The sequence below is a fragment of the Desmodus rotundus genome, chromosome 10 (assembly GCF_022682495.2).
Source record: "Desmodus rotundus isolate HL8 chromosome 10, HLdesRot8A.1, whole genome shotgun sequence".
Classification (NCBI taxonomy): domain Eukaryota; kingdom Metazoa; phylum Chordata; class Mammalia; order Chiroptera; family Phyllostomidae; genus Desmodus; species Desmodus rotundus.
Genome location: NC_071396.1, coordinates 101,618,899 through 101,644,067, shown reverse-complemented (window position 1 = coordinate 101,644,067; position 25,169 = coordinate 101,618,899). Strand labels below are relative to the sequence as shown.

Here is a 25,169-nt window from a genome sequence, read left to right as displayed (position 1 = left end):
ACTGATCCATACTCGTCAGGGAAATTCCTTCTTTAAACTCACTTCTCTTTTGGTTTCCAAAAAATGGCACTGTCTTGGTTCCCTATTCTTCTATAATGGTACCCTCCCTGTCTTATTTTCTTTTTCACCATCTTTTATAGTCCCCATTTACATGACTTCAGCCTTGTTCTTTTCTCTGTATGGTCACACAAGGTACAGGGAATAGTGTGGGAGTTTGTGCAAAGGGTTATTCATTTTGAAGGAGCTGGACATTAGGATGTAAGCCATGCACGAGCAGCAGCTTTGTTCTGATCACTGCTGCAGCTGGAGAACCTAGGGTAGCTCTAGAGCCTATGTCAGACACATGCTCAATAGCTGGGTAAATGATCACATCCACTTGACTGAATCTCATATCTGTGTACAGCCCTGACCTCCATACACACTGCAGTCTTGCCCCTGTAATGCCATCTTTTGGATGTGCCACCATCTTCTCAAACCAAACCTGTTCAAAACTGAGCACAGCATTTTCCTTCCTTCTGAAAAATAGTTCTTCTAAATGTTTTCCAACCATTTTACTGCTTCCAGTATTCTCGTCTTTCCCATCCTGTAAATCAGCTTTGAATCTTCTTTCTCCTGTACTCAGGCTTGTGCCACAGCCTCCCCATTGGGCTGGCACTGCCCACTGCATGGCCTCTGGGAGGCAGCTGTGTTGACTGCTGTCTGGGTGCTGACCGGACCGGGAGTGGGTCCACCCATCCACTGGCTGTTTGCCCAGATGGTGATCACAGAGAAAGGCTCTTCGTTCCCGGAACACGGAGAACATGGAGAGCACTGACTGGCAGAAGTGGAGGAAGTTCCGGAGCAACTTTGGGAGTCAACCTGCTTGGACACTGAATGGCTTTTAGATTTGCTTTATAGAAATTAGTTTTTCTAAAGGTTGCTGACATGATCAGTGGTTCATAATCAATTATTTCAATGTTAGTACTACTATTCCTCCTTTGAAAGTAGTATATTTTTCTCAATTTGCTTCTTTCTTTCTTTTTGTACCATTTAATCAAGGTCCTACCCACCTCATGCCTGAACTAGCTAATAACTTGCTAGCATTCCCCCAAAGCATCTTTGAGCTTATCGGGATACTGTGCCCTCATTCACTTGGTATTTAATGAGAGCATACTGTGTGCCCCGAATCGGAGTTATGCGCGCACCCTTCCTCTCCAGTAGTGGAGATGGAGTGCGTCAGAGAGCATATTCCTCACCCAGTTCATCCCTGTATTTCCTCGTATTGCCCACAGTGCCCAACACAGTGCCAGGCACACTGCTGTCACTCAGGCACTTTGAATTGTTGCAGAATGTGTAGGCTGATCCTTTAAGCGTGAGGGCAAGGATTAATCTTCTCACCTCTTCTTCCCACCTCAGACACATTCATCCAAATGACAACGACATTCGCATTTTGAGTTGGCACACATGGAGTGGATGGCTGAATAGAGGCGTGGCACCTCCAACAAAGTTTAAGGGAAAACAAAGGATTGATAGGCAATGAAGCTTACAGCTGTGGCCTCTAGAGTGGCTTGTAGCCGATGATTGGCTGGAGTCGAGAAATAAACATTAGACCTTCCAGTTGTATTTAACTTTCAATTCGTCCTTTGAAAATGCCTACATTTGTGTTTGCTTTATAATATACTAGTATGCAGGTATAGTTTATATAATTTATAAATTCTTAAATGTACATGTATTAGGAGTGCATCTAAAACTTTTATTTATAGAGATGAATGATTGAAAAAACTTTAGAGACCATTGATTTCAAGAAATCCGTGGCTGGCACCATCTGTGTCATGGAAAATTCCAGGCTGCCACTACTGGAGTAGTCACCAATGATTTGGGCAAGTGCTTTAGTAAAATCGGCCAATAGCTGGGCTATTTGGAGGGCCCATACAACAGAGTTTGCTCCTCTCTGAAGAGGTGGGTTAGCTTTTGGTTGAATGAGGACCAACTTTAGGTGGGAGGGGCCAACCTTTCCCCTCCTGAGCTGAACACCTTGGTGCTCCCATGGAGAAAACCCACACAGGTGCTGGGGCTGGTTGCCTGCAAGTATGTCCCTTCTGCCAGACCTTTTCTGGCTACGTCCCCATTTGTAAATTGTTCTTTTGTTGCTCTGCTCATTGTTTCCACCCATCCCACAGCACTTGTCTTCTTTCCAGCTGCCATTAGTGTTCTCTTTGGCCAGACTTACCTAGATACAAATGTTGGGGGAACGAGTCTAGCCAGGGTAGCCTGATCTGGCACTGTCCCGGAGGGCACTGAATTTTGGGGTGTATAACTCCCTCTCCTCACTGGTGCTGGGAAATGGGGTTCTGAGGACTGCAACAGGAAGTCCTCCTCTGAAGCATAGGGGGGTGTCTGGGTTGAAGAAGCTACACTGCTGGCCCTGAGAGATGGCCAAGTATACATCCAGGAGCGGCAACTGGAGGAGGCCCCAAGCTGGGGACCAGAAGCAGGCATGAGAGCAAGCACAGAGGGTGGGGGAGGAGGGGTCCTGAGAGACCCCTGGCTTCTCTAACCCGTCTGCACGTACCTTCTGTGGGAGGGCGTCATGTTTACTAGAGGTACATAAAGCCAAGAGACCGGGCAAAGATTTTTACATTCAAATAAATACAAAAGAGTATGGAATAAGATACAAAAAGAACATGCATCTTTAAGATGAAAACATTTTTGCTACAGATCCTTTTATGCCTCTTCCCAGACCCCGGGGGGTTTGCCGTCCCTGTCATTTGCTTGTGGGAAGGACCGTACCAGAACACCCACCCACTGGCCTCTGTAATGTGACCAGCCAGAGGCAGAGGAGACAGCCTCCTGGGTCAGCTGGCTGGCCTCCCACACAGTGCCTGGTCCAGGAGCAGAGCCTGCCCGTCACAGTCAGTCTTCCCTGGGGCAATCTGATCACACCCAGGTGTGAGGTTTCAGTCTCACTCCTCTCTTCATGCAGTTCTTGCTTCTGGGTGTCACTTGCCCAGGAAGCTGGAACTTGGGGGAATTTTCCATTGTGTCAGAGCCAGGGCCTTTGCTGGGGGTGGGGAGAGCTGTCTGGACTCAGTCAGGACTGCTCACTGGGGGTCCAGAAGGGCCCCTGCCTGTGTGGTATAGAGTCCCTGACGGTTAGGGCCTCCAGGACCTGCTAGCCTCTCCGCCAGTGGAGTGAGCATATTGTTGTAGAAAATCTTATCTCTCTTTCTTTCTCTTTGTATCTCTACCCTGTCTCTCTCTGAGAGCTTTTATGACTTTATCTTCAGTATCTTGCAGTTTTACTTTGCTGCCTCTAAGTGGGGATTTGTCTTTGTTTATTCTGCTTGGCACTTGGTATATACTTTCAGTCCGAGGATTCATCATCTCTCATCATTTCTTAGCCATTTCCTCTTTGAATATTGCCTTGGCATCATTCCTCAGTTTTCTTCTAGAAGTCTAATTACATGTATGTTGAAGTCTTTCAATCCATCTTCTATGTTTAACTATTTAAAAAAATTTTAATTGAGGAAAAATTTATATACAGAGAAATGCATAGATCTTAAGTGTACAATTTGATAAATGTATGTACCTGTGTACCCATGACCTCGGGCAAGATTTAGAACATTTCTGTCACCAAGAACATTCTCTTACGCCTCATTCCAGTTAAATCCCAACTCTCATAGATGGCTCTTCCGGTTTTCCCTGGTATATAACATTTTTTGTGGCCTTGGACTTCTTATAAATGGAATCATACAGAATACAGTTCTTGTGTCTATTCTCTTCCACTCAGATATTTTTGAGATTCAACCATGTACAAGTAGTGCATTCCTTTTATTGGCAGAGTAATATTCCATTGTAGAAAAATACCAGGATTTATTTAATCTATTTTCCTGAATCATCTGGGGGTGGGCAGCAAGGAATGGGATCTATTCTATTGATTGCTTTTTTTCCCTTAAATATCAGTCACATAAAATCAGGAAAAATGTCCTTGAAGTCCATGTTCTGCCACGTATACCTCTTAATTCCACATGCCTTACCCCCTGTTAGTACCCAGCCTTCTCTTGCCCAGCCCTTGAGTCTCCCCACATATCATCCCTGTCACCTAGCTGGGAAGAAACACAATGGCATAATTCACTCACAGTAAATGTTGGGGAATGTGGTAATAGAATAATGCCATCCCCCAATGGTCCTTGTCCTAATCCCTAGCACCTGTGAGTCTGTTATCTTACAAAGCAGGAAGAACTTTGCAGACATGATTAAGTTAAGAACTTTGAAACGCGAAGATTATCCTGGGTTTTTGGGGTGGGTCCAATGGAATCACAAGGGTCCTCATAAGAGGGAGGCAGGAGGATAAAAGGCAGAGAAGGACGTGTGACAGAGGAAGCAGAGTTAGAAAAGGTCATGTGATGATGGAAGCAGAAAAAGGCAGACAGATAGTCGGAGCCTGGAAGATGCTGTGCTGTAGCTTACAGCATGGAGGAAGATGGCCATGAGTCAAGGAGGAAGCAAGGAAATGAATCCTTTCCCAGAGCCTCCAGAAAGAATGCAGCCCTGCTGATCCATTTGCGACTTCTGATCCCTAGGACTGTGAGAGAATAAGTTTGTGTTATTTTCAAGTCATGTTTTAGGTAGTTGTTACAGCAGCAACAGGAAACTAGTACAGGGACTGGAGGTTTGACCTTCCTCGAAATGTTTGCAATCTTGCAAACATTACTTAGGGCAATGTGAGAAGGGAGAAGGGCATTACTTAGCTCGAAGGAGTGACTCTGTTAGGATGGATTTTAGCTGTGCAGCTGCTGCACAACTCACCTACGATGCCGCTTGTGGGATGCTCTTCGTGAGCTGTAATGCCTTGCTTCCTTCACCAATGCCATTGCTTTGGAGGAAGCCTGCTCTAAGAAGGCTTTTTCCATTATGCTATTGAGTGGGGAGGGTGCTAGGAGCAGGTTTTAATTTATTAGCGTCAGGGCAGATACAGTGAAGGGAACAGGGTGTAAAAGTACACAAGGTTCGCAGCCTGCAGGCTGCCTCCAGCTTATAGGGCTCTGAGCACCTTGGAGGAGATGGTGGGTTGGTGGAAGGAGACACCCAAATCCACGGCTTGGCCCAGCGAGGTCTTGCCCTTCAGTCCTACAGAATTAGCAAGGTCATGTGGCAGCTCCTGTAACAAATTGTACAGAGAAACAAGTTGCAGGAAGAAACAAAGGTGATTTTGCTTCCGATTCTTCAGAGATAGCAATATGTCAGCAGCCTCCAGAGAGACTGAAAGTAAATGAATCAGTGCTAGAAAGTGAAGGATACCATCCGCACTGAATGGTGAAAAGGACTCCTGAACAGTATCTTCATTGATTTTTTTCTGTAATTGACACAGCGTCTTGCTTTGCCTTCAGGCTTCAGAAGGAGAAAACGGGAAGTCCCTGTACACAGCTTCCTTGGGTTGGAATTTAATAAAAAACTCCCCTGTATGAGCCTCTTTCCCTCCATTTCTTTTTCTCTTTGTGTCTTTTCTCTACTCTCTCCTTCCTTTCTGCTTGTTTCCCTCATTTCTTCCTCCCGCCCCTCCCAGTGTCGTGTCTCCTTCTGCCCCCTAGACACACGTCCTTCCTACAAATAAAAGCTTAGACAACAGGTACATTAATATGGGCACCTATTTTTGCTGGATGTGACATGGGGGTCCTTAAGAAAGAAAAAAATAGCAGGTTCTGTCTTTCACGTTGGCTTAAGTCTCATTCAGTCAGAAGCTCAATACATTTTTATGGAAAATACGCCTCTCACAGTTGTCCTATCTCAGAACTGTCCTCTGGGCTAAGATGCAGGGAGAAGACCTGGGTTCCCTCCAGGGGCTGCCAGGGGTCCACCTCGTAGGAGGTGGAAGGATCACCTCTTCACCCCAGAGGGCAGGGCCTGGATCCCGGCAACGTTGCAGGTTATGGGTTTCACAGACGGGAAAAGCAGAGGTTAGCCAGATAGTTCAGGAGAGCCTCCCAAGACAGTAGCTGAGGCGGAGCGCTGTTTCCGACTTGAAGCTGGCTGGATAAGGCCTGGGAGAAAGAGAGAGAGCCCGACTCCAAAGAGAATAGTCATGTGCAGATGTATCAGCAGCGGCTGGGACATGCCCCGGGAACCAGGGTTTGATGCTGGGGGAGGCAGACCATCTGATGATCTCTCTCCGTATCAGCCCTGCTTGCTCACGTGTGCTCAGAGGGATGGGAGAGCACTTGAGACATCCTAGCATAAAGACGTTGCATCCGGCCAAAAACTACTTATACTAAAACCCGAGGAGTTTTTATTGTTTTTAAAAGTTGGCTTCAGCCCTGACTGGTGTGGCTTCGTTGGTTGGGCATTGTCCTGCAAAGTGAAAGGTCACTGGTTCGACTCCCAGTCAGGGCACATGTCTGGTTGCAGGTTTGGTCCCCAGTTGGGATGGGTACGAAAGGCAACCAATCAATGTTTCTCTGTCACACTGATGTTTCCCTCCTCTTACTCTCCCCCACCCCACCACCTCCCTCTCTAAAAAAATGAATAAATAAAATCTTTAAAAATGTTGGCTTCAAATTTGCCTTTGTGAACTGTATTCACTCATTCAACAAATATTTATGAAGGTCCTGTTATGTGCCAGACCCTGCGCTTTATGTTGTGAATATAATGCTCAGCAACACCTCAAATGGAATGTCCTCCTTTTATGAGAAAATCTGAAACTGCCAGTGAGGTAGGTGCTGAGGAGGAGACGTGGTGGGGTCACCAGAGGGTACAGAGGGAGGTCAGGGAGCAGGGCCCGAGGAAGTGGTGACTCTGTGCTGGGAGCCGAAATCTGCAGGAAGAGTAGGCGTGAATGGCGGGGAGGGAATGAGTGAGTGTCCAGGAAGAAAGAGGAGGCATGTACAGAGTTCCTGAGGCCTGGCGGCTTTGAGGAGGGAAAAGAAAACCAACTGGTCGTACAGAGCTGAGAGTGGGGAGAATGGTTAGAATAAAATTGAAGAGTAAGGGGCCAGGCTGTGTTAAGGACTTTGGTTTTTTATCTGAAAACATTTGGAGGTTTTTGTTTTTATTATTTTTTTAGCAGCTTTATTGTGTGTCTGTGTGCCCGCATGCACGCCAGCAAGAGGGAGAGAGGGAGATGTAGGAGATAACTGGACGGAAAAAAGCCCTCCTCTCCCACTTCCTATAGGAACCTCAGGCCTGAGCAGGAAGAGGAGATGGTCTTTGAGATGAGAGTCTGCCATTCTCCCAGGTTGTGAGGCCCCTGAAGAAAACACCTTTCCTTTTGCACCCACATCTGCCTCACGAGTTTGGCTCCTGTGGCGGCAGGCAGCCGAACCTCCGTTTTGTTTGGCTTCACTGTGCCAGACTGCTAGAGGGCATTTTGGCAAGGGGGGGCCTCTGCCTCCATGGCCCTGTAGTCTGCCTGCAAATGAGGCTGATGCCACAGAACATCCTAAGTGCTAGTGACAGGCACTGATAGTGTCAAAATGCTATCACAAGATGCTTTTGTATGTGGTCGTGGTTGTAGAGGTCAAGGGTCACATTCAAGATTCAAAATTCAGCTAAGAGGGCTAACTTCCATCATTGACACATTTATTTTCACAACAGCTCTGTGGGTATCACGACCCCCATTTTATGGACAAGTAAACTGAGGGACCTTAAAATGTTTCATGCCCAAGGTGTCTCAGCCAGACAGTGGCCAGCCTGGGATTGAAACCCAGGCTGGTCTAATGGTGAGTCTGTGCTCCTTGACTGAAGCCTCACTGAGCGCGTGGGGGAGGAGGGGCTGAACCAGATGGCCTGGAAAGGACCTTCTAATGCTCCCATTAGCTGTCTGAATCATGAAAACGCTCTTAAGGAAAAAAAGCATCAAATGTGGTCCTAATGTGAAAAGTCTGTTGCTTTATGTTATTTTTCCTTGAATACTAAGGGTTACCTCTGTGGATGTGTGGAATACTAATGCCCATTTTTGCCTGATTTTATTTAAAAAAAATCAAGTTCCCAATAAAGCAATAAAACAATTCTTATGGAGCTGTCATAATAGGAGAAATTGGGCTATTCTACTCCCCTTTTATTTCTGGCAGTCTGCTTTTAGCTTGGGAAGGAAGATAGGATTTACTAGGGAAGATTTATGGGTGGAAAAGGTTTAGAAGTCACTTAAGGAACCAAAAGCAGGACAGATGTTGAACACCCCCTTTGGATCGTACAGTAGGAAGGTTTGCCTAGCCTTCTCTCCCTCACTCTTGTGATTTCCTCTTTCCTTTCCTCTTTACCTGAACGTGGTCCCTTGTCCCCTGAATCTCCCTCCCCCTAGACATGCTCAGCGCCTTATACCAGGGGGTTGCTACCTCAGCCACACATGCCTGCAGAGATTTAAAAAATACACAGATACAGGGTAGCGTCCCAGACCAGGGAATTCAGAACCTTTGGCACTGGGGCTGGGTGATGCTAATCTCACCAGGGCTGAGAACCACTGTCCAGGTCATAGAGTTTGTGCCCAAGAGCCTTCCTGGGATTTTTGGGAAGGGCTAACAGGAGGAGGAGCTAGTGAAGGTGACCCAGGCAGGGATTCAGAGAGGTGGAAGGGACCTTAGTATAAGTGATGATGGAGGAGGAGGTCTGTGCCAAGCTGGTGTGTGAGGGCTGGTTGGCGACATCTCAAGGGGAGAGGAAGTGAGTGAGAGAAACGGGGGAGGAGGAAACATTGGGTCCAACCACTGTGGTTCACTTGGTCATTTTAAGGGTGTGGGGGTGGGGTGGGGATAGAAGCCTACCTACTGTGATGAGGGGTCAGGAGAGAAAGCAGGAATAGGGAGTCTATGTTTCTCTTTTAAGACAGTTGGTGGCCAAAGGAAAGAATTCTAGAAGCGGTAGCATGTTGTGGACAAGGTGAAGGAACAAGTTTTGATTAAAACGCGGAACTTGAACATGTTTGTGTGTAGAAGTCAGGCATCAGCAAGAGAGGTGAAAGTGATCAACACGGCTTCCATATTCTTCCCAGGCTGGGATCTGATTTACATTCAATCTTGTTGCTTCTTTTTTTAAAAAAAGATTTTACTTACTTATTTTTAGAGAGGGGGATGGAGGGAGATGGGGAAACATCAGTGTGTGGTTGCTTCTTGTGTGCCCCTTACTGGGGACCTGGTCCACAACCCAGGCATGTGCCATAGACTGGGAGTTGAACCAGCGACCCTTTGGTTTGGAGGCTGGCACTCAGTCCGCTGAGCCACAGCAGCTGGGGCTCTTGTTGCTTCTTTGTGCTTCAGCTTCCATATCTGTAAAATGGGGTTAGTGATAACAGCTGCTTCAAAGGGCTGTGGGAGCAGAGAGTGCCTGGCACATAGTGAGCATTATACAATATGTGCTGCTGTCATCATCTCCTCCTCTTCACCTTCCTCCTCTCCCCTCTCCCACTTCTTCCCACCCTGCATCACATTCTTCTCTCTGCACTATCTTTCCATCCCCCGCTCTTTTCCAGGCCATGTCTACCTGGGAGTGTGGCACGGGAGGGTGTTGTCACAGCCTCTCCCAGCTTGGATGTGTGGTCTGGATGTGCTGCAGAGCAGAGGAGGGCAATTTAGCTCCTCTGCCTCTAGCTTTGGCTTTTTGATTATTTCCTTTACAGTCTTTAATGGCCGTGCTAATTTTGTCACAAAAATCTATACTTGGTCCTTGTAGCATATGGTGCAATGACAAAACTCTCTCCGTAGCGCAGTGAGGGGGAGGCTCATGTCCACGACTTTTCATTTTAAAAAAGTTGTTTTAAATGTGGGTAACAACACCTGCAAGTCCGGCTCTTGGTTCCTGATTCTGTACATGAGTGTGGGCCTGTCTAAAGAGGTCAGGCCTGGGCATCAGACAACCTGGGTTCCAGCCCTCATTCTACCAGCAAGCGGCTGTGTGGCCTCAGGCAAGTGGCTACACATCTCTGAGTCCTGGTGATTTCCTGTGATAGCACTGGACCCCAGTTACAATGGCCAACTTCCATTTCTTGGCCTTCGTAGGGCTACTGCCCACTGTTGCCGTCCACCCCAAAGGTCAGAGGCCTCACTCATACCTGCCTGCCAGAGGTTGCTCAGCAAGGCCAGTGCCGTTGGTCATGAGAGGAAGCCACTGAGGAAAGACAGGGCAGGGTTTTTAAGGGATCATAGAAGTCCTGACTAAATCCCCAGTAGGCTCCCCTGCTCATCAGAGAGATCCATTATTCATACTTGATTCCTTTTGTTTGAAAGCCAAGGTCTGCAGGAACAAGGCCTCCTACTTCAAGTCCTTCACATCTCAGCACGAATACATATCAGGTGGTTTTCTGAGAGCACCAGGGCCTTGAGGGGAAGGTACACAGAGTTGAGAGGGTAGCAGACCACTGAGCGGGGAGAAGGGGCAAAGGATTCTCTCACTTCACATTTGGGGTGTTGTGTGTCGGTGGGGCAGGGAGTGGCACATCTGTCAGCGGTGCTGTGCCGATGACTCTTTCACCACCATTCTGAGTGGCGTAGCCTAGTGGTTCAGAGTGAAGTTTAGCGCTGGACAGAACTGGTTACTGTCTCTAATTTATAGACCAAAACACTGAATTTCAGAGAAGTTGTGTGACTTAGGGAAAGTCACACAGTGAATTAATGTCAGAGCTGGGATGCAGACCTGGCTGTGCCCTTAGCTGTTACACCTTGTTGCCTCCCTGAAGTCTTGTTATTGATCTCACGTCACCCTCCCCTACCACCCACTGCCTCATGTTGTAGTTATTCACTAACTCCACAGTCATCCCCCTCCTTCCTTAAAGCTTTTACCTTCCGGCTGGCTGCTACTATTCCTGCCATAATTCTTGGTAGATGATTCTTTCTTATCCTACCTGCTTCTTGACCTCTCCCCTTCCAATCGATCTCACCATTTACCCTACCATCCTCCCAAGTTATACCCTTGACTGTCATTACCAATCATCAGTCCTTTAATTCCAGTCTCCTCACTTTGTAACCCCTACATGACATCTATTCAGTTCATTCTCTCTGGTCCCCAGATCTAATCCTTGCTTAGTACCTGCAGTTGACTGAGCCTACCCGCTTCTCCCATCCAAGTACTAATGAGGCCCAACCCTGCTTTAGCTTCCGAGATCAGATGAGATCGGGCTCCTTCAGGGTGGTATGGCCGTAGACAACCTACCCCCTCCTCACTGTCCTTCATCTCCCCCTACTATAGTCTCTCTTCCTCCTCACCCATTTTAACTGTCATGGCCCATTACTATATTTACATTCTTTCTCAAAATTCCAACCCTGGTTAAATCCAAAGTCCCCTGTACCTACAGAGCTGAACAGGACCAGAGAGATGAGTCTCACCTGGAACCTACGACACTCACTTCCAGTAGGAAATTCTACTGCATCTCTCAGGTCCTCTAACACTCATGTTTAACTGATTGCTACTTTCCTTCTCCTCCAACTTTCCCCTCGTTTACTCTCAGTTGGTGATCTTGTCTTGCTGTCTCTCTGGGAGTATAGAAGTCATCAGAAGAGAACTCGCATACACATTCACTCCCAAATCCATCCTCCTACCGTCATCTGTTCCCACTGTTAAAATCAAATCCAAACTTCAGACCAGGCTTGAAAATTCCCTGAGCATACAAGAACATTTAAGCCACATAAGCAAAGCTAAATCTAGCTTTGAACATAATAAAATTTAACTTATTTCTTGTAAATGCCTCCAATGATCATAAAAGAAACTTGGTCATCTTCCTCAAATTGTAGAGAGACTCACTTCTAACCAAAGCCCACCATCCTGGAACCCATATTGTAATAATCATTGTAAAGGTTGAACAGCTTCCACATTGTCACTTTATAAGCTCCATCCCCTATAATGTTATGCCTCTGAGTTTCGTATCACTTTTGAATTTGACAGCTCCTAGTTTGAATTCTTCTTAATGCACAATAAACTCTTACTGAATGCTACTTTATTGTTTATCTAATGGTTTTACTTTTGCTATTTTGGGTTGTTCACACTTTCTGGTGTCGTAAGTGGGATCCAAAGAGGACTCCCAGCAACTCCGCCAGTGCGCAGCCAGGCAGCAGTATGCACAGAGCTCACTGTACTCACTTCTTTCTTGACAATCGTAGAGCTTAGGGGTGGCTCTCTCTTGGATCCCAGATCTGCTCCCTGAGTGTTTGGGCCTATTCCACTTTATTGCACATACCTATCTTTTGTTTGTGGAAACTTGTTAGTAAATCAAAACCCTATTTGGTTAAAAAAAAAAAGGTGATTCCCTGTGTTTTGGAAGAGCTGTTTAAAAAGAGGGACCCTCACAGTTAAGACATCTTAGGGGATCCAAAGGTAAAGATGGGTTCTCCCTGGTCTAAAACTCTCCACCTCCCCGAAAACTCCTGCTTCTTATATGTATGCCCCCTGTGGGTCAGATCTTGTGCCTTTTGGGGAAATGGGTGAAGTTTTTTTTTATAATTTGGAGTTGTAATGGCCAGTTTGGGAAACCTTTGATGTAGATAAGGTAGTCTACCTCAAGGGGCGCCCTTGAAAAGACAGGATGCCCAGCCTCGGGGAGACAATGGATTGCACTCTTTGATTGGTGTGCAGAAGCCTCTGAGAGGCAAAATGACTCCAAAAATAGCTTCTCTAAAAGAATCCTTACATTGCACAAATAAAAAATTTTTTTTTGTAAAAAACTTGTCATCTGAGCAGTAAACCTTAATTTAGACCACCTCTTAGAAACACAATTTGGATCCAGCTGTTCTTCTGAGTTCTGTGTCACTGTGCCTGAGACATGGCAAAAGTGAAAGCTGTAAGATTTTTGTCTTAGGAGTCACTCCCTGGTTGTCTGGAGCCTGGCCCTCCTGAGAGGAAAGGGCATGGGTCAAAGATGCAGCTGTAAGCATTCTTTCTGCAGATTACCTGGGTGGCCCCGGGAAACTACACGTTCTGTGCTCTTGAACTAGGCAATAGAAGCAGTGCTGGGCAGCTAATTTAGGGACCCGGGCCAGGAGAGGTTGTATTGCAAAGGAACAAATGAAGCCCAGACCAGCCTGGCAGAAGCCCGCTTGCAGGCTAGGCAGTTGCACAAGTTGCTGTTCTGCGACGTACTCATGAAAATTCCAATTGGAATTCCAAAAAGGACCTGGAAGAGGCCTGTCCTAATATTACTTGTGTTCTCCTGTCGACAGCTTTGAGGCCAGGAGCCGTATCTTATCTAGTGTGGTGCCCAGTGTACAGTTGCTGCTCAGGAAACCTGTAAAAAATGAGTAAATTATTCAAAACCGTGCCATTGTCAGGGAGCTAGAGAACATGGGGACTTCGGGTGCTTGTTTAAAAGGGAGTGTTAGAATATTGGGGGAACACTTTGTAAAGTATACGATTGTCTAATCATATGCTGTACACTCGAAACTAATACAAAATCGTATTGAATGTAAACTGTGATTGGAAAATAAAATTTGAATTAACAAAGGGAGTGTTGGGATGCGGAAGTATGGTCTCTATGAAGCTGGCTTTGGGGAGGGGCTTTTACAGGTCTAAAGGTATTTTTAAAAGGCTATTTCGCTGGAGCCTGTTTGTGTGCTGGGGTGTGAAACTATGAATGTATTATCAGCAAGGCTTTAGATGGGTTTGTGTGATTTGCTGTGGCTAGAAACTGGCTTCTTCTTCACACATTCCCTGGAGGCAGCGGGACCAACAGGACCACCTGCTACTCTAATGATCCACACACACACCCCCAATTAAAGCAGGAGATGATTTTGTCTTTACAGAAACAGTCTCAGCTTGCTTTGAGTGTGCCGTGTCCAAAATGGCAGTCTCCAGTCACATACGGTCATTAGCCCTGGAAAGGTGGCTAGTCCAAATTGAGATGTGCTGTGGATGTAAAGTAACAACCAGCCAGTTGAGACTTGGTACAAAGAAAAGAATGTAAAATACCTCATTATTAATTTTTATATTGATTACACAATGAGATGAAAATATTATAGATATACTGGGTTAAGTAAAAATTTAACTTACAATTATTATTCTTATCTTTTTAAATGTGGCCGCATGAAATTTAAAATTAAACATGTGGCTAGTGTATTTCTGCTCAGTGGTGCTGCTCTAAAAGATTCTCTGTCAGGGGCCCATTCCTAGAATGCTTGTATTCATTTAGGTCTTGAAGAACCTGTAAGATCTGAATAGATAGAAAGGACAGTGGGATCCTGAAGGGCAAAGTGCAGATCGCTAACCCACAAGGTGTGTTTAGCAAAGGAGGGTAGACTGGTTGGCCACAGACTCAGCCTCTAGGCTTCACTGTGTTTGATCTTGTTCTCTGAGGACTCGGGGGTCAGTTTCACCATCATTTCAAAGTGCTGGTAAACACACACATACACAATAGTGACAACATTATTGAACTGAGAACTCCTTAGGACTATTCTGGCTATGTTCTGTTACTGGGAACTTGCTGCGTGCCTTGGGCTATTCTAATTGCTTGATCTACATTTGCATTAATGAAGCAGGCACCTGACTACCTCCATTTTACAAATGACAGGTGGTGCACAGAAGGGTCAAGACAGCGAAGGTTGTAGGAGATGGGGGTGAGGCACAGGAGTGTCACGGGTGTGGCCCAGATCCCGGCATGACAAGTAGGTGAATTCTGGGCCCTTGCCCTGGGTGGGATGGCAGGAGGGACTGATTTCCTTGGGGTCCTCCCAGCAGATGTCTGGCAGAAGGTCTGATGGATAGCACGTGCTCATTAAACATTTGTCGACTCACCATCTGAGCCTTCTCCCTTGCCCTCACTTTAATCCCGCTCCTTCCTTTTCCCCATCACCTCTTCCCCGGAAAGCTCCTACATGGTATTGCTGTATGGTAGACAAAGGGTGGTGGTTAGAGTCAGACAGACTGAGGTTTGGAGCCAAATCCTGCTCCTTACTGGCTGAGTGTCTGGGAGGAGGGTGCAGCTCAATTCCTCATAAGATGTTGGGGTGGGGGGAACTAATGCCCACCAAGTGGGTTCTCACGGGGACTTAATGACATGCTGAATGTAGGGAAATTCCAGGTACTGGTAAATATTAGCTAATGTCATTATTTGTCCTCGTCCTTGTGGCTCACTTCTGCTGCCTCTCTATCTTCCTGGTCCCCATTGCTGGAGGAGTGGAGACTGACAGACCAGGGGACTAGGGGTTAGATGGGAGTGACTTTCATGCTGACGCCCCCCCAGCCTCTGACCTCCAGCTGAGGCCAGTTCACTTTTCACTCCACCTAGAAACTCCTTGGAATCTGAAAAGAGCCAGTCTCTTCCAGTGTAGAAAAAATATTTTTTTCTTAAGTCTTTCTGTAAACATTTTGAGGCCTGTTTTTTTTCCCTTTAGATGTCTATGTGCAATGAAGAAGTGAGCCCAGGCACCTGTCCTTTGGGAGCTAGTGATCTGCTTTGCATGTGCAGGTAGCAAATAGAGAGCAGAAGCCACGTCAGCAGCACAATTTCAAATGTGATCTTCCTCTGTCTGTCTTTGTTATGGTCGTGTGACCAGCCATGTGCCACAGGCCAGGGATGCTGACTGATGACATTTTCTTCCATTAGAGGTGGAGAGCCCATGCCTAGGGCTAGCACGCCTGGATTTCAGGTCCTACTTCAAGCTCTCATGTGCCATGTGGCTTTGGGCAAGTCCTTTTTCTTTGCCGGGTCTTAGTGTCTTCGTCTGTATAATTGGGGGGCTGGGTCTGATAGTCTCAGCTCTTGAGACCCGCAATGGGAACTACAGAGGCAGGGACTGGACTCCTCTTGTTTGTAGCTTGATCCCTTGTCCCTCGCATGGTATCTGGCATATAGTAAGTTCTCAATATAATGCTTGTTGAATAAATGATGGACCCATGGCAGTTTCAGCTGTGACCACCTGCTCAACAGCTGCAGCTGATTCTAAAACATCTGGGAGAGCTGAGTAATAAGGGGACTTAACAGATACAAGAGTTGCTTTGGGCAGGCTCAAGGGTTTATACCATTTTTCATCTGTCTCATCCCTATGATATGTACATACTCTAGCGGAATCCACACATAGCGTCAAATAATAAAAAGAGGACTAATAATAAAACTACTTAACTCATCAAAAACTCCTGGATATGTTGAAAACGATGAATAGAATGTACATGTTTATTTTATTTTTATGTTTAGTAAAAAAAACTACATATTCAGGTTCAAGAGAAAGAGCCAGCACATGCTTGATGCATTACATTGGTCTGTACATATGGAACCTCTAAGGGTAAAGCTGAATTGTCATGGGCTGTGATCATTTGGTTGGCAGACCTGAGCGAGATTTCCTTCTCAGCAGCTTGCAGACCCCTCTCAACGCGTTTGCTGTTGGAGGTGGGCAGGAGCAGCTGAGGGGGCGCACAGACTTTATTTGAGAAGTCCACTAACTCTAATCCCTTAACCAAGCCCATCTCTGCAGACCATTGGGTAGATGGAGAGCCTGTGGAATCATCTTTAAGAGGAAATGGAGCAAGCTAGAGCATTTGGTCCAGGGAAGCGCTCTGTGTGCTCAGCACCTGGTGAGTAATAAATAGTCATTAATAATTTAGAATTGAAGGTACATTGTACCCACAGCACGGAAAAGAGGACCCTGTGCCTGGAATTATGAGCTCTCTCATATACCATCGGGATAGGAAAAGAAGAACAGGTTGGGTGCTGATCTCAGACCTTGTAACACGGACAGCCGTAACTCAGCCCCTGGAGCAGATGGAACAAGACCTCAGCCTGAGGAGGAACCACAGGACGGACCCCAAGCTCATAGGTTTCTCTTTGGTTCTCCCTCCTGCTATCCTCCTTACTTCCCCACTCTACTCAATCAGTCAGTCTCTGCCTCCCCCTCCCCCTCCTCTTCCTCTCTCTGTCCCTCCTACCCTCACCCCCTCCCCACACACTTCTAGCCACTCTGAAGGCTTGCACAAATGAGAGCAGCAAGATACACAGATACAAGGAAAACACACAAATGGAAAGGGACATCATCCTAATAGGACGGGTTTCATCCTAACCCTTGTCTGATTTTACTTTCAATTTAAGGTCTTTGTCGCATTTAATCCTTTCTATTTCCTAAAATGCTTCCTTCCCTGCGAGAGCCCAAGAGGGATTAATTCCCCCCTTCCTTTCCTGTAGCTCCCAGGGCTGCTCTGGGCGGTGCTAGGACAGGCCTGGCTGCCCCAGCTGCCGCTGCCACTGCCCGGGGCTCCTGCTGTCTCAGGCAGCTGCAGGGCCAGAGCAGTGGGACTGTGAGAGAGACTGCCCTCTGGGAGACGGCCGCTGCTGCCGCCTAAAACTTAATTCTGCTCCAAGTAAAAACAGGTCCCTGCACTGCGCATTGGATGGAAACTTTCAGGGGGACCAAAAAAAAAAAAAAAAAAAAAAAAAAGGCTGGAGCTCTATGATTTTCTGTTTAGTTACAGTTCTGTAACGAGATGTACGGGAAATGCCTGAATCTGCCAGGGAGAGGCAGGGTGGACTTGTGGGGCTAGGATTGGAGCCTGGGGGCGGGACTTTGGGTCCCACTGGCTGTCACAGTAGCACCCTGAGTGACCTTGAGCCAGGCCTCTCACCTCAGCTTCCTCGTCACTAAGTGAGAAGGGTGGTCCAGCTCCTGCTGATGCCCCTGAGGAAAGGGGTGAGAGCCGGGTTCCAAGATTAATGTGTTTGGCCGCGCAGCCCAGCGAAGTACTCGCCAGCACTCCAGCAGCACTTGGTTTTGATCTCAGAACGTATTAACTTATTCAGTCCTTGCAGACAATCCTGTGAAACAGGTGCTGTTTTTCTTATTTTGCACACGAGGAGCAGAGAGGTTAAGTGATGTGCCCAGGGTCGTGTGTGCAACTAGGAAGGGGCAAAGCTGGGCTCAAGCCTTGTTGCCTCTGATACTGTGCTGCTCACCACTGTGCCACTGTGTGTGCACCGAGACAGGCGGGGCTCTGAGAAGTCCCGCAGTGACCAGCCAGTTTAACTTTGAGTGAGCCAGCAACTCCCACACCGATTGGAACAAAGAACGCTCCGGAAGCATCAGAGTGATGGCGGGAAGCCCAGTCAGGAGTCAGACAGGCTGAGTGTACATCTTCAACTGCTGTGACCTTGGGCAGCGCTCAACCTCTCTGAGCATCTGCTTCCTCACCTATGCAATGGGCGTGGTGATGATGATGATAGGGTCGCTGGGAGGATTGGAAGAACCAGTGCATGAAAAACTTTGTGCGTGGGGAGGTCTAGTGACTTATCTAAGGCCACTGTCCATGGTCCCATCATTGAAAAACAACGGAACCGCATGGATCCGTAGAGTTAGAGTACAGCCCCTGGTCCCCTCTCTTGCCCTGGGATGGGGCAAGGCTTTCATCCCTGCGAGCCTTTAGAGCAGGCTCCCACAGCCGTGGGGGTCGGGAAGTCTGGGCCTTCTTGAAAACCTATTCACAAGGGTCTCTTTGGCTAAGGTCTCCCTAGGATCCTCTGTTCCAGCTGAGGTCTTGGTCTCTCTTTGATTTGTTTCAGGAATGTGAACATTCTCTAAGATCCAAGTAATGTTTGAGGAAGGGGTTGCAAACTCCTTGGCCTTCCTGACCACGCGTATAACAAAGATGGATGTTGGGCCTGTTTGAGACACTGTCAGTGGTCACTGCTGTAGCATCAGGGGAGCACATGCCCTCCCTGAAGTCATTCCAGTCTCCCCCCTCCCCCCCACCCCAGTGCTGATTACCAGGGCCAGCACCTGCCTCGATTGAGCTTCCTAGGTTTACAACTTGCCATCACTGCCTGAACAGTCTAAGGCACCTTGTGCTGGAGCCCTTCTTTCCTGCCACCTGGGCCTCTGTAGTTCACGTCAGACTCTGGCCCCTGCAGTGGACGGCCTCCTGCAGTTTCACACCCCGATGTGCTGGGTCCCCCTTCTGCTCTTAGTCCTCTCGGGCCAACTTTCCCGAGTGGGAAAGTCTTATGTCTCCCTTTCACAGAGTTGTTGCTGGAAAGGGGCTGACCCATCAGACGCCCTGGTTTACATCCCCTCTTCATCTAGGGGGGGCAGTGAACTGACAACAGGATGTGGGAGGAGTGATATGAGCCCCCTGCAGGCTTAGACTATATAAACCTCTCGTGTGATCCTCCCCCTTTTCCCCGTTTGCTGGGTGGATGTTGAAGCCCTGAGTAGCCTTGAACGGCAAAGCCCTGACAGCCTGGGGCCTTGAATGACTACTTGGAGAAGAGTACCACCTCCTACCCACCCCACCCCACCCCCACTGCCCATTGGCCTTTATGTGAGCAAGAATTAAACTTCTGCTAAGGTACTGATAGTTCAGAGTGTTTTGTTATTGTTGCCAGTGTTCCCCTAGGGCATATTTCTTCCATTTGTGACATTCCCTGCCCCTCTGACTGCAGTTCAAGTGTGCCTCTTATCTGAAGCCCTCCTGGCCTCACTGATCTCAGTGTGCCCTCTCCTCTGCATTTCTGTGCCTCCTGTTGTCACAGTCAGGCAGTTCCCACTTTGCTACACATGGGCTTGTAGCACTAATTGAGGAGGACAGGGACCTTGTTCTCTACTCATTCTGCATCTCCCAAAATGCCTAGCGTCAAGCCAGCAAACAGTAGGCACTCAATCAATACTTGTTGATCGATTTGAGAGAGGCTGGAATGATCCATATCAAACTCCCAGCATCATCTGGGAGCTCGTTTATTAAACAGCTGAATCTTGCAGCCTTTCTTTAATGCCACCAACCCAGCTGTTGCTGAGGGGAGCACCGGGTCTGAGCCTCCAGGCTGCAGAGCCTCCTTGCCAGCCAGCGTCTGGCTGACTTGCCAGGATCCAAGGCGCTCCGGGCCTCTCTTAAATGGCCAGGGCATCCATCAAATGACCTGTCCACTGAAGGTTATTCTTTGTTCTCTGTGCTCCTCTTGCTTACACACACACACACACACACGCACACACACAGAGCAAACCCCTCTTTCTAAGGCTCCGGTTTCTCTACCTACCTGGGGAATGGCACTGGTATCTTCCAGTTACTGTACCTGTATTTTAAAATACATATTTATGCTATGAGGTCTCATAGAAGTGTCATGACAAGGGACCTGGGGAGCCCGACCCAGGACTAGGGGTCTTGAACATTGCTAGTCAGCAGTGCACTTTGAGCTGGGTGTCCCTGCTTTACTGCCGCAGCCACGGGCAGGTTGGCGACATGCTCAGCCATACCAGGTGGTTGGATCATGTGATAAAAAATACCTGAGAGTCAGTACTCCACTTAATTTTATTTTTATTAGTTTTTGTAGTACGTAATATCTGTTTAATGAAAAACAATGAGAAAACATGGAAACAAACAAAAAATTAACATCACAGGAGTTTTGTGAGTCAAGGGTACCTCACTGTGAATATTGGCCGTACATCTTTTCCAGACTAGCCAATGCCAAACGGTACATTTCCGGTATGTGTACAATCAACATGTACTGTTGTATAAATTGGCTTTTACTTACAAATTGCTATCTTAATATAAAAGGTATAATTTTAAATTACTTCATATTATTCCATTTTATCGAAATGTATCATTTTTTAGAAAACTATCGTTATCTATTGTTGGATATTTAAATGTGTTTCTGTTTTGTTTTGCTATTATAAATTCTTTGGTGGATATTCTTGTGTATAAACCTTTGTATATTTCTATGATTATTTCCTTAGGATAAATTCATATAAATAGAATTATGAGGTCAACGGGAGTGTAGCTTTAATAGGTGTTTAATATCTATGGCCAGAAAGATTATGTCAATTTACTCTCCTGCCAGCATTCCAGCTAATTTTAAGTTGATCCAGTCAAATTGGTTTGTGTATGTGGATACAAACCAGGGAGATGTGGGATGGGGAGAAAGAATTTAAACAGTTAATGTATTTCAAAGCTGTTTATCTTAGTTCAATCTGCTTTGGTTGAGTTTTGCTGCTCCTCCTTTTCTGCAGGTGTGAATTATTATTTTTTTAAATTATTTATTTTTTAATAGTTTATTTTTATTGCATTTTTTCCATTACCATTTATCCATTTCATACCCTCTCTCACCTCCACCCACCCCCGGCCTCCCCACGATCTCCACACTGCTGTCTGTGTCCATAAGTTCTTTTTCTTTTTTGCTCAGCCCCTCCACCCCCAACCCTCCTCTGCTGCAGAGCTGTTAGCCTGCTCTCCGTTTATGAGTCTCCCTCTATTTTGTTAGCTCAGTCGGTTTCTTAGATCCAACTCCACATAGGAATGAAATCATATGGTATTTGTCTTTCTCTGACTGGCTTATTTCACTTAGCATCATGTTTTCCAGGTCCGTCCATACTGTCGCAAAGGGCAAAATCTTTTTTTACGGCTGAGTAGTTTTCCATTGTGTAAACTTACTATGCCTGTTTTATCCATTCATCTACTGTGGACGCTTGGCCTGCTTCCAAATCTTGGCTATTGTGAATAACACTGCAGTGAACATAGGGGTACATATACTCTTTTGAATTAATGTTTTGAGATTCTTGGGATAAATACCACAATTGGAATTGCTGGGTCGTAAGGCCGTTCCATATTTAATTTTTTGTGGTAACTCCACATTACTTCCCACATTGGCTGTACCAACTGCATTCCCACCAACAGTGCACCAGGGTTCTCTTTTCTCTACATCCTCACCAGCACTTGTTGTTTGTTGATTTATTGATGATGGCCATTCTGACATGTGTAAGGTGATATCTCATTGTAGTTTTAATTTCCTCAGGCAAGGGAAACAAAAGAAAAAATAAGCAAATGAGACTACATCAAACTAAAAAGTTTCTGACAGCAAAGGAAACAATGAACAAAATGAAAAGACAGCCCACTGAATGGGAGAACATATTCACCACTACAGGTGATAAGGAGTTAATATTCAAAATGTATAAAGAACTCATAAAACTCAGCACCAAGAAACCCCCATTCAATCTCATAAAAAAATGGGCAAAGGACCTGAGTAGACACTTCTCCAAAGAGGACACACAGATGGCCAATAGGCATATGAAAAGATGCTCAACATCCCTAAACATCACAAAAATGCGAATTTTGCTGCTCTTTAAAACAGATCCATTTTTTTCTCTTTTTTTAGTCTCAGGTAAGGTTGCAGAACATCTGAAATACTACATTTGCATGAGTCTAAAGGAGATGGGTTTGTTTTCAGCATAATTCAAATGGGCAAAAGCAGCGCGTGCTGAGGGCAGTGTGTCTGGTGGCGTGTGTGTGTGGGGAGGTACACATATTCATCGTGTAGTTTGTAAGCCCCCTACTCAAGAGCTGGTTGTTTCAATAGGAAACAGAAGAAGAAGTCTGCTTATGAGATGCTCAGGGAAAAGTAAAAGCAAGGCGAAGTGTGGACCATTTTATCTTCCAGGAAGAATGCTGGAACAGGGAAGAGCTGCATTTGGGGAAACTCAGTTTTGGTATGTGCAGGTGTATTAAAATTCTCCTTAATGTGCCAAAGAAAATCTCTTTCAAAGTTAAAAATAGAAACCGTTGATACCGCCCCCATCTCCTCCCTGCTACGCTCAGTTCTTGTCTGCCTTTTGAATCCCACGCTGCCAGCTTGCTGTCAGCTGGGGAGAGGGTCGGTCAGCATCTGTGGTGGGCATAGATGCTTTGCTGCAGGGGCACCTTTGCCCAGGGACAAGATCCTTTCTGTTGCCTGAGGCCACTGTCCTGACTAGCTTGGCCCCTGAGGTAAGAAAGGAGTTGGCTTTTAATGAACCGCTGAGCAAGATTGCTTCTGGATATGGGGAACTAGCTGTCTTGTGGCGAGAACAGGAGAGGTAGCTTCTGGTTAAACCCTATCCTGGAAGGTCCAATCGGTTGCCCAGATTATGGGTTTGTGATTCTCTAAATCAAAAGAAGGTTTGAGACAGTGTCATGCCAGGGGAAGAAACTGAGTTGAGTCAGCAGTCCTGGCGCTGCCAATGACTGGTAGGTGACTTTGCCCGAGTCATTTGACTGCTCTGAATCTCAGTCTTCATATGTCACATGGTTGTTTGTGAAGATCACATGGGCTAATCCATCTCTGCTCACTGACCCTGTAATACATATTCCCAGAATTCCCTGGTCGAAGTTGTCTCTGCCATCCTTCCCTCTTTGGTTCTCTCATAGCACATTTTTCATGTAACTCTTATTATACTGCGTGATGACAATTTACATAGTTTGTGTCTTTGCTGGACTGTTGCGTCAGGGTAATGCCGGTGGCCCTGACAAATAAAACCCTCCAGTTTTTAGAGGCTTTGCCAGTAGATGTCTAGTTATCAATTATTTGACAGATGAGCACCTCCATGTAGGAATTCAGGGACCCAGGTTCCTCTCTCTTGTGCTTGTGCTGCCCCCTAGATCTTTGGAGTTAGATACCCCCAGTCAGAAAGCACAGGGTTGGAGTATGGAGAGCGCTTCCTCGCCATCTCGACTTTAGAGTGACTCACGTTCCTTCTGCTCACGTCTCTGTGGTGAGCACAGTCACATGGCTCCAGCGACGTGCAGAGGAGGCTGCGACCACATGGCTGGGCACTTGCACCGGGGACAACTCTCTTCAAAGAAAGGGCAATCTGACTCTTTGGCGGACAGTTAACTGTCTCTTCTACCTCTAAGATCTCGGCAAGGCCAGGATGTTGTCGTCTTCCCTATGTCTCAGCACCTTACGTCATTCCTGACACAGATGTTCATTCAGTCCAGTAGACTTGCATCATTTGTGCTTTTAATTTTGGTAAATTTAGCTGCTCAGAGAAAGAGAGGGAGAAAAACCATCAAAATGGTGCTCCTGATTCTGTTTACTAATCCCAGGCAGTGAGTGGGCAACTAGAATGGGGTCTGCAAACTACAGACTGCCGGTCAAACCCGGCTTGCTGCCTGTTTTTGTGAATGCAGTTTCCTGGGAACACAGCCCTGCCCATTCATTTACATGTTGCCTGTGGCTGCTTTCATGCTACAGTGGCAGAGTTGGGTGCTGTGACGGCGATCACAAAGCCTTAGATATTTACTGTCTGCCCTTCTTCAGAAAAAGTTTGCTGACTCTTGCTCTAGAGGGAAAGCACGAGATGGGAGACTTGAATCTGTTCTTTTTTCAGTTTCTCTTCCCTCGAACCCTCTTAGAGTGCGCATACCATTGTGCCCAATGTGACTATCAGCCTAGTGTTTAAAGATACATGTTTTTAATAAACATGGTGTCTGAATGCAAACTCACTACCTTGTGAAGCACAGACCACATAGGCAGTACTTTATAGGTTATTTAAGAAATTTTAAGGGCAATGTTTATCTTATGCACTTTCTTCCCAGCTTACTGGTTCTTATAAATGTGACTCCACTGTTGAAACCTGTTGAATGAATGCTTCAGTGAGTATGACAACCCTTTGGAGTTAAAGGGATCCTGCAAATCACAGTATTACTACTACTTTCATTTCTCAATTATTATATGTCAGGAAATAGAGATACCCCCGTCTGAATCCTGGGAGAATAACCTCTTAGCCCCAAGATGCTCATTAGAAGTTTATATTCCAGTAGTTTTGTGATTGATTGCCTCTCTTGCTCCTTCTTGGTTAGCTCATTGCCACAGTCAGAAAATAATAGCCTTTTTTTTTAAAAAAAAAGAATGAATGGCAGCATTACAGATACACTGACTGGAAAATAAGGAAAGGGAGTTTGACATCTAAGTATGTGCCACAGTGCCACCCTGGGCATTAATGCGCCTTCTGGGCCTCTTTCCCTTCCTCGCTCACTTTCCCACTCTCTTGCTGATGCTTTTCCTCAGATCGCCTCCAAAGTAAACTGCTTGCACGGGGTGTGCTTCTGGGGGAACCCACACTAAGGCAGCTTCTCTTTTTGTTGCCCAAAGTCACCATTCATTAAATGTGGACTTTTGAGGGTGGAGAAGAAAAAGAAAGTTGAAAAAGTCTTCCAACTTCAGACTTCCTCAGCCTTTAAGCTTGCATTGGGTGAAACCAAAGACATATCTAGAGAAGAAAAGGTTACAAAATCAGATTACACAAGACTGGGGACGCCTTTAGGCACAGTTATGTTAGCAACATAGTTTGGAGAATTATAAAAACGAGTTCTCCAATGAGAAAATCTGATTGCCTCTAGTAATAGAAATAGTTGCCTTGGCTGATGTGGCTTAGTGGATTGAGTTCAAGCCTGTGAACCAAGGGATTGCTGGTTCAATTCCCTGTCAGGGCACCTGCCTGGGTTGCAGGCCAGGTCCCCAGTAGGGGGCGTGTGAGAGGCAACCTATGGATGAT

General features: G+C 46.4%; 1 long non-coding RNA gene across 2 annotated transcripts in view; it reads left to right on the top strand.

The window, feature by feature from the left end:
* The window catches only part of LOC123478733 (uncharacterized), a 117,324-nt gene that overhangs the window by 59,648 nt on the left and 32,507 nt on the right, over positions 1-25,169 (top strand). The window lies entirely within an intron of this gene.